The 9,753-nt window shown below is 54.0% G+C and overlaps 1 protein-coding gene across 4 annotated transcripts in view; it reads right to left on the minus strand.

Annotated features, from left to right (window-relative positions):
* Positions 1–5,816, minus strand: part of CTIF (cap binding complex dependent translation initiation factor) — a 145,130-nt gene extending 139,314 nt beyond the window's left edge. For all 4 annotated transcript variants that reach the window (XM_084224763.1, XM_084224762.1, XM_084224761.1 and 1 more), the window contains exon 1: positions 5,712–5,816. The gene's annotated coding sequence lies outside the window, so the exon portion shown is untranslated. The remainder of the gene's footprint in view (positions 1–5,711) is intronic.
* Between the last annotated feature and the right edge of the window lie 3,937 nt (positions 5,817–9,753).

A 9,753-nucleotide genomic window follows, 5' to 3' on the forward strand; every position in this document is an offset into this window, starting at 1 on the left:
ATTTCATGGAAACACAGAATCCCAGAATGGTTTGGGTTGGAAGGAATCTTAAAGACCACCTGGTTCCACCCCTTGCCATGGGCAGGGACACCTTCCACTAGCCAAGGTTGCTCCAAGCCCTGTCCAACCTGGCCTTGGACAGTTGAAGGGATCCAGGGGCAGCCACAGCTTCTCTGGTCAGCCTGTGCCAGGGCCTCAGCACCCTCATCAAGAAGAGTTTTCTCCTAACATCCAGTCCAAATCTACCACCTTTCTGCTTCTTAAAGCCATTCCCCCCTGCCCTATCACTGCCTGACATTGCAGCAGACCATCTCAACACTAATTTGGGGGTTCATGGGGTGTGATCCCCAAAGTATGGTATGGCACAGCTGACGTCAGGGACCCTCCTGTGCCACAGCCTCCCAAGACACCCTTCCCATGCTAACCCAACTACTTGGATCCCAAGCCAGCAGCCACCCAACACAATTGGCAACAGCTTGGTTGTGAACACCAGCATCTCCCAAGGTCCTGGTGAATGCCAGCCAAGCAACACAGCTCCTCCACGATTCAAGAGTTCAAAAGCATTTTTCAGAACTAATTATGAACCCTGCTAATTGCTCACTGTTGCAGGTGCCTGGGCAAGCAAGCTGGTGGCAGCTGTGTCTCCCAGTAGCTTCTACTCTGGTGCAGGGCAGGCTCCAGTGGTGGTGAAGCCTCTCCAGGATAGAACAGCCTGTACAAACCAGTCCCAGAGAGCTGAGCCTGCTCCCAAAGGAGGGAGAAGTTGGTTGTTTTAGGTTTTTTTTTTTTGTATTAAGGCCAATTGCAGTGGGTTGACCCTGGCTGGAATCCAGGCAATCACCAAAGCAGATCTCTCACTCCCCTCCACTGCTGGACAGGGGAGAGAAAATAGAGCAAAAGGGTCATGAGTTGAGATAAGGACTGTGAGAGAACCCGCAGCAAATCCCATTGTGGGCAAAACAGACTTGAATTTGCAATATTAATTGAATCTATTGACAACACAATAAGGATCATGACAAGTAAAATAAATCTGAAAAGCACCTTACCCTCACCCCAGCTCTACCTCCTCCCTCAGTGGTGCAGGGAGACAGAAATGAGGGTTAAGACCAGTTCAGAACAAGATGTTCCTGCCACTGCTCAGGAAGAGAAGTCAGAGGCAGAGAAGTCAGAGTCCTTCCCTTGCTCCAGTTTGGGGCTCCTCCCCCAGGAGACAGTTTTACATGAACTTCTCCAGTGTGAGTCCATCCCATGGGCAATTCTCCACTAACTGCTGCAACGTGGATCACACTTCCATGGGGTACAGTCCTTCAAGGACAGGCTGCTCCAGCATGGATACCCCCCTGGGGTCACAAGTCCTCTCAGGACACCTGCCCTAGCATGAGCTTCTATTTCCACAGATCAGCATATCCCTGCCAGGACCCTGTTCCAGCATGGGCTTCCCGGGGGATCACAGCCTCTTCTCAGGCATCCCCCTGCTCTGGGCTCCTCCGGGGGCTGCAGGTGCATCTCTGTATCCCCATGCCCTCCATGGGCTGAAGGGGAATCTCACGTCTGGTCCCTGGAGCAGCTCCCACCCCTCCTCCTGGCCTGAGCTTTGTGTCTGCAGAGTTGTTCCTCTCACATGTTCTCACTCCACTCTTCTCTGGCCACAATTACAACTGCCAGTGACTGGCAACCATTTTATTTTCTCCTTAAATCTCTTATCTCAGAGATGTCACAATCATGCCTGATGGGTTTGTCCTTGGGGTCTGTCCTGGAGCTGGCTGGTGTTGGCTCTGCTGGACACGGGGGAAGCTCCTGGCAGCTCCTCACAGAAGACACCCTGGCAGCCCCCCCCATTACTAAAACCTGGCCATGCAAACCCAACAGACTCATTCAAACCACAGGTAAGAAATAAGAATCTTGTGAGCAGCCACATGCATCCTCAAGTCACCCAGGCATGATGTGACACCAGGGGATGCGGACACCACAGAGGCACCCACCCCTGCTCTCCATCCCAGGGATAGCCCCACCACATCCATGTTACCCCACCCATATCCCTTCCCATCCTGGTGGAAATACAGATGTTTTTCCACCACCAGCCCACCCCCTGCACAGATGCAGCCAGGCTGGGGAAGGAGATGAAGCTGAGCCAGCTACCACAGAGGAGACGCCCTCAATAAATGTCTGCACATTATGAAATACACCTGCATCAGGTTCCTGGCCGACAGGTGTGGCAGGACTGGTCCTGCAGAGACAGCAGAGGAAGAAGTTTGGTTCTGTCACCACAGGTTCTCCCACCACCTCAGAAACCAAGTTCTTCTTCTCCTGGACCACAATTGCTACATGCCTGGGGGACAGGGAGGCCGAGGGTTGTGGGTACAGGACAGGAGACAGGAGCAGTGGCCTTTTGGGAGTGAGCACAAGATTACCCCTAGCCAACCTGAGGTGCCTAAAATCTCAGTGTCCCATAGACTGCCTGAGAGGACTCTCCAAGAGCTAACTCAAAGCAGAAAAGTCTCCAATCTCTTCATTTTCTATCATAAGTTTTCTGCAATTCATCCATGATAGAGACACCACCTCCCAGTCCTGGCCACTGCTGAGGTACCTCTACACTTCAGAATGACAATGACAATGCAAAATACAGCAAGCCAAGACTGACCATGGCACAGCCCAAGGCAGATGTGAAAGAAACAAAACCTCTCATTTCAGCAGGGAAGCTTAAATGCACAAAAGTTTTAGGAACATCCAATGTTGCTCCCATTTCAGTCTGAACTCAGGAGGAAATGCACTTTTCTCAGGATCACCAGCAAGGCATCTACGTTGTAAGGAAAAAAAAAATATATATAGATATGCAAAAATGTATATAAATAAATAAAAATAAAATAGCCAGGGTCTCAAACAAACAGAAGATGATTGGTTGGCTACAGCAGCCCTTCATTTCAGAGGACACAGTAATCTGCTAATTATCCTCAAGTGGCACAACTGCCCTTCCCCAAGGAGTTTCACAACATCCCGAGACATTTATGGAGATTACTCAACCAGAAGCCTCAACACTACCAATCTTCTGTTGTCCTTTCTCCAACCTGACTATAGCCCAAACAGAGCAGCAAAATGTTAGCTCTGAAACTTAACAATAGCGTAACATAAATGTCTTAACACTTCTGCCAAAGTGAAAAACAGTGAAATCATTGATGATATTTAATTACTCCATCAGTACATAAAGGAAGAATGTTAAATGTGTCTCAAACAGCTCTTGAAAAGCTGCCCCAGCTTCCACAGAAAACACAGGGTCTTGTTACACTTTTAGCTACAGCTTCTCACAAATGCACAGGACCCTAAAGACTCAACTGAGCAGTAAGAACATGAAATCAAATTAGGTTCAGAAGGGTTTCCTTGCTGCTTTGCAGAGACCTGTGGGCAAAATCTCAACCAGTGACAACTACCACAATTTCACACCCTTCCTGCTGGGGAAAAACCAAGCAGGAACAAGGATGGCTGCAAGGAGAAATGGGAGAGAGACATAAATTGGGAAAGAAGAGAGAGTCAACACAGCAAAATTTGTCCTCACCAGGAGATCAGAGCTGAATTAACTCAACCACGCAGTTCACCCCAACATGGGGTACTCCAGAGAGTATCCTCATTCAAAATCAAGTGCTGAAGAAGAGACTTCTGGAGATAAAGCCCAGCAGCCCACCATCTTCCCTTCCACAGTTTGGATGCAGGGCTAACATCCATCAAGCGTGTTTCCATGCTTTGCATTCCGTTTTTCATGGCTCTGAGGAACCCTCCATAGACCATTCCCATGCCATTTGTGGATCAGGCCGACTCAGCTATGGGAACAAACGTGCCAAATCCAGCCAAGCCCATCAGGTACCTCAGCCCTCTTCCAAACGGAATCACAAACACGGAGCTGGAGTTCAGTTCATCTCCACAAATTCTCTCCAGTCTTTCATCCACCTAGGTGCTGGGCTTCAGCCCCCAGACCACCTGAGACAAGTTGCTTCCCTACATCACCTTCACTTGCAGCAGGGTCCAACTGCTGCTCCTCTGCTTTAAAAGCAACCTGAGATCATATGAAAAAAAATTTAAAAATGCACAACCTGAGCTTCCTAAAACAGCCACTACTTGTCTGTGCCAAAGATAACACAGTGCAGAGCAACCACAGCCTACAAATTTTACCCAAGGCTTGAGGGGATAAAATGCAGCACAAGGTTTTGCTCTTGAACCTTGGGTTCAGCAATGGCAGAGAAAAGCCTTTATGAGCCTTGCAGGGAAAAATAATGTTGGTGGACACAACAGAATGGTTTTTTCCACTCACTGGAGACAAGGTGTGAATATTTGCTAGTCAAGGTCACATAAATCATAAGCAAAGTGGGAGGTTTCCTTCTCCATCCTGTGTGGCACTCCCCTGCCACAATGTGGATGCTCAGATGATGGTCCACCATCAAAAAGCCTTCCTAGGTTATGTGGAGAAGAGACTGTTTAATGATCTGGTCTTATTTTGGCATCTTTGCACTGAAAGAAACAACCTGGAAGCTCAGTCTATCTTCTGCTTCCTCCCATCTCTTCAATTTCTGTTAATGAGGATGTGATTTTAAGCTTCATCCCATACCTGCCTGAGTAGTGGAGAAAGACCAGGGTGGATTAACGGAGAAGGAAAGAACGTGGCACCCACAGGCACGTGGAAATGGCCCATTTGAAAAGCACCCAGGTTCTGGGGCACTGAGAAACAGCATCTTTCCAACCTAATGGCATTGCTGCTTCATCCACTGTGGGATCTCACAGGTGGGAATCTCACCCTTTCCAGAGAAGCCTGACCCAGGGAATGGCCCTGGGAGGTGAACCTTAGTCTCATTCTATGGAAAAACCACTCCAAGGACTGAGTTTTGAGGCACGGGGAGGGCAGTGACACCCAACAACTGTGCCTCCAGCGTTCAGCATTTCTGGGGGCAGCTGCGGCAAAAACATCCCACGGCCGCCGGCTGCTCCGCTGCCACAGCATCTGTTGTCCCCTACTGACACCCACCACGGCCCCCGAGACCACGTGCAGCCAGAGTGACTCTGCAGGAAAATGATAACCGTAAAATGACAACAAAACCGGGTGTCTGGCGAGCCCTCGCTCGCTACGCCCGGTCCCAGCCCGGGGGCTGTTCCTCCCGCGGGGTGGGCGCTGCTCCCAGCCGGGACCATCCCACCGGAGCCGCGGCCCCGCGGGGATGCTCCGCGGGCACCTTTGTGCCGCGGTGCCGCTGTGCGGGCTCCGCCGCCGGCTCTGCCGCCACGGGGACGGCGATGGCCGCGGCTCCTGCGGCGGGGACGCGAAGGGCTCCCAGTGCTTCTGTCCACGGGGGGCTCGCCCGGGGCGGGGCTGGGGGGCAGCCCTGCCCTTCTCCGGCCAAACGGAGCGGCCGGGAAGCTTCCAGAGGCCGGGAGCACACCCGAACCCAGCCCCGGAGCTCTCCGCGGGGAGCGCCGTATCCCGGGGGGGCCCCACGGCCACGCACGGGCTGTCATCGAGCGGGGGGGACCCCCTCAGGGCGAGGCCGCCGCGACACCGCCAGCACCGAGACCTGCCCAAAAACCGGCTCCATCTGCAGTATGACCCCCACCCCCTCTCGGGGTTCGCGGCTCTTCCCAGGGAGACAAAAGCCGGGATGCGCTCCCCCCGCCGCCCCCCTTCGCTCCCCCCCGGCCGGTGCTGTGTCACGTCCCCCCCGGGCCGCGCTTACCGTGCGGGGCCGGGCGCGGTCAGTGCCCCGCTGAGGGGGTCATGGGCGCGGCGCGGGGTGCGGGGGGCGCGGGGGGCTCCGGGGGCGCCGCCCGGGAGGACGCTCCGGCTCCGGCTCCGGCTCGGCAGAGGGACGGGCCGGGGCGGCGGGCAGTGACGCGCCGCGCTCCGCCCGCGGCCCGCGCCGGCCCTGACGGGAGATGTAGTCCGGGGCTGCGGCCTGCCCGCCGCGGGGGGGCCGCACGGCGGGGATCTGATGGGGACACCCCGAGTGCCGCACCCACGGGCCTCTGACAGGCCCCGCAGGCCCCCCAGACCCCGCAACCTCGGGAGCCGGCAGAGACTCCCCCGGACCCTCCCATCCCCGGGATCTGACAGGGACCTCCCGCCTCTGGCACCGCCGGGACTCTGAAGGCGGGTCCCCTATCCCGCAACACGGGCTTTGACCAGAACCGCCCGGACCCTGCAATCCCGAAAAGTGACAGGGATTCGGGAGTCCCGCACCACGGGACTCCCCTGATCCGGGACTCCGGATTCTGACAGGGACCCCCCTCAGCCCTCACCCCGCGGGGATCTGATACGGATCTGCTGGTCCCGCACCCCAGGCCCTCACAGAGATCCCCCGCATCCACCCCTTCAGGGGCCCGACAGGCACCTCCGGATCCCAAAGCCCCAGGATGTGACCAGGGACCCCCGGGTCCTGCAGGCCGGGGATCTGGCAGGAAACCCCAAGATGCCCAAGCCCTGGGATCCTCAGCCACCGAGTCCCAACTCGGGGCTGGTGAGGGACCAGCCGGGCTCAGAGCAGGCTTTGGGGTGGTGTTAACCCACCCAACAGAGCGCCAGGGGCAAACACTGACTCGCATGTCCTCACCTGCATCCATCGGGATTCAGTTCAGAGCTGCAATCGTCTCCTCACAAAGCAGCATCCACCTGGGCTTCAAGGAACGGGGGATTAAACTGGGCTGAAGAGAAAGAGACTGCAAGTCTTTCTACAGAATTACAGAATGCTTTGGGTGGGAAGGACCTTAAGATCATTCAGTCCCACCCCCTGTCATGGGCAGGGACACTTTCCACTGTCCCAGGCTGCTCCAAGCCCTGTCCAGCCTGGCCTTGGACACTGCCAGGGATCCAGGGGCAGCCACAGCTGCTCTGGGCACCCTGGGCCAGGGCCTGCCCACCCTCCCAGCCAGCAATTCCTCATTCCCAATATCCCATCTGTCCCTGCCCTCTGGCCCTGGGAAGCCATTCCCTGGCTGCTGTCCCTCCCTGCCTTGTGCCCAGTCCCTGTGCAGCTCTCCTGGAGCCCCTTGAGGCCCTGGCAGGGGCTCTGAGGTGTCCCTGGAGCCTTCTCTTGTGCAGGTGAGCAGCCCCAGCTGTGCCAGGCTGGCTCCAGAGCACAGGGGCTCCAGCCCTGGCAGCATCTCCGTGCCCTCCTCTGCACTGGCTCCAGCAGCTCCAGGTCCTTGTGCTGTTGGAGCCAGGGCTGAGGCAGCTCTGCAGGTGGGGTCTCACCTGAGCCCAGGGGCACAGGGGCAGAATCCCCCCTGCCCTGCTGCCCATGCTGGGAGATCAGCCCAGGGCAGGAGGATTCAGGCTGGGGCAGGTCCAGCTCTCACCCACAGCACCCCCAGGTGCTTCTTCTAGGGCTCTCAATCCATTCTCCAGCCAGTCTGTGTTTGTTCCTGGGATTACTCTAACCTACATATGTAGGACCTTGTGTTTGGCCGTGTTGAATATCATGAGGTTTGTGCAGGCCAGTTCTCAAGCTCAGCAAGGTCTCTGTGCATGGCAGATAAACCAATTGTTTCTATATAAACACACAAAATTCTGAGACAAGAAATGTGAAAATGGAATTTAAGCACCTGTCAAACATCTCTGTAGCCCACTGGATCCCTTCAGATCTGGTGCTCAAAGCCACCCAGAAATGTTCCTACAAGCAATTTAAACTACTTTCTGCTTACCACACCAGGCTCTCAAAAACACCCACCCAACATTTATCCCCCTTTTCTTGTGGTTTTGGTTGTATTCAAGAGGTTAACTTTATTTCTAACCATGGATTCTTTGTTGTTCCCTGTCCAGTTCTACCGTCACACTCATCCGGATAAATGGATCACGTTAATGAACATCAACGCAAGGACTGCAGCCATAAATTCACCAGAATTGCTGGCCTCTGAAGAAACCTTAATTCTACTTTGACAGCAAAATCGGATTCCAAAGATCTCTCTCCCTGCTGTGCTTTATTTTCGGCCTTATCGTTTGCTGGGCAGGTTGTCATGACAACCTGATATTCACCAGAGGGTGGCTGTAATTGGGAGAGCACATTGTTAATTTAGCTCCAGATTCTTTTTATTTTGTTGTATTTTAAGCAAAGGGGGACTGCCTAGATTTTCATATTTTTATCTATGATCATACTATGGTTTAATTATTAATCTGAGTACCAATAGCATCTCTCCAGTGACGGCTGAGCTGCAGAGCTCACCAGGGCAGAAAACGGCTCTGCCCACATTCTTTTTTCCCAGCTCATCTCCTCTCACAGCCTCCCCACATCCCCTCCAGCCCTCAAGCCTCTAAACCAAGAACCCCCCAGGCCCAGGATCTCACAGGGATGCTCCTGCTGTAAGGAGGAGAAAAAAGGTGTGACCTATTCTGGTGTTACTGCTAATTTTTTGGAATTCCAGTGTCAGCTTTAACCTGAAAACAATTCATCTCAGATAATTATTTAGAGCAACTCGCTCTCTGCAGAGAACACCAGCCCATAATATTAACATGTGAACATGCTGGCATGTGTAAATCCAGCTCTTGGATGGGAACAGCAGGTCCTGGCCCCACATGCCAGGACCTCTTTGTGCACCTCACTCCTGCCCCAACATGCTCAAGGCATCCTTGGCTTAGAGACGTCACAAAATGTCACAAAACGCCACCAAGCACTCACCTGAATCCTTGCTGGAAGGTGAAAGGCGTCAGGATTGAGGACTCTGGATCAGGAACTCAGAGGGTTGGTGGATCAAGACACACGACTTCCAGCCTGAGATTTTTGGGAAATGACCCATCCTGCAGAGCGCAGTGTCTGTAGAAGTGTGAGAAGGAGCTGGATTTGTTTTTCTAGGGGGTGTGGGGGGATGTGGACAGGTGGCATCAGGGTGGCATCAGGGTGGCAGCAGGGTGACTAAAGGCAAACCCGCAGCGGGGTGGGTGCCAGACACTGGAGCAGGTGCCGTGTCTGTCGCCTCACCGCAGCACTCCCACCCTTGTGTGGGTTTGAAGCTCCCTGGCCACGCTGCTCATGGCGTTCATTATCCACGTGTCCCAGCAGGAAGAAGGGGCAGCTTTCCGGTGACTGAGGACTTTTCTCCAGGAGCTGGCGCACCTCCAGGTCCAAAGAGCAAAGTGGAGCTGCCGAGCCCGTCCCCATGCAGGAGCAACCCCGCTCCTCTCAGCCCCTCTGAGCTGCACATCCCAACCTCCTCCTTTCATCCCTGCTTCTGGCTTAAGCCCATCACAGCCTAGAAAGAAGTTGGTAAAGAAAGAGGATTTCTGCTTAAAAGGAAAAAGAAAGGAGAGGAGTTGTAAAAGCCGGGATAGAGGAGGGAACAGAAACATCCTTCTTTCAAGGAAAAGATGCTGTGGCTGCTGTTCTGGGTACCATATGCCAGGTAATAACACGAGATGACTCAGTGTTTGGGAAATTAAATTGGCTCTTTATTAAAAGCATGCATTTAGGGAGGTAGTGAGGTGTCAGGGGAGTCCCTGCATTGCCTTAGCAGAGGGAATTCAGGCAGGCTGTCTGGCTCCTTATGCTGCTGAGCACGGAGTTCACAAGGTGCTGGAACACATATCCAGCCTCAGCATCCTCCCAGGGCTGCTCCCAGGGAAGCACTGAGCATCTCTGGGAATATCTTAGGAGCTCTTCCTAAGCTCTCTCCTACCTAATTCAGTGGAAGCTGTTGGGTCTCTGCCAGTGGGAAGCGCTCCAGCCTCAAGACTTTTGTCCCAGGAAAATAGCAAGAGGCGGAAAGAGCAGCCGGGGACACGAAGATTTT

The sequence above is a fragment of the Fringilla coelebs genome, assembly GCF_963513975.1.
Source record: "Fringilla coelebs genome assembly, chromosome: Z".
In the NCBI taxonomy this organism is placed as follows: Eukaryota; Metazoa; Chordata; class Aves; order Passeriformes; family Fringillidae; genus Fringilla; species Fringilla coelebs.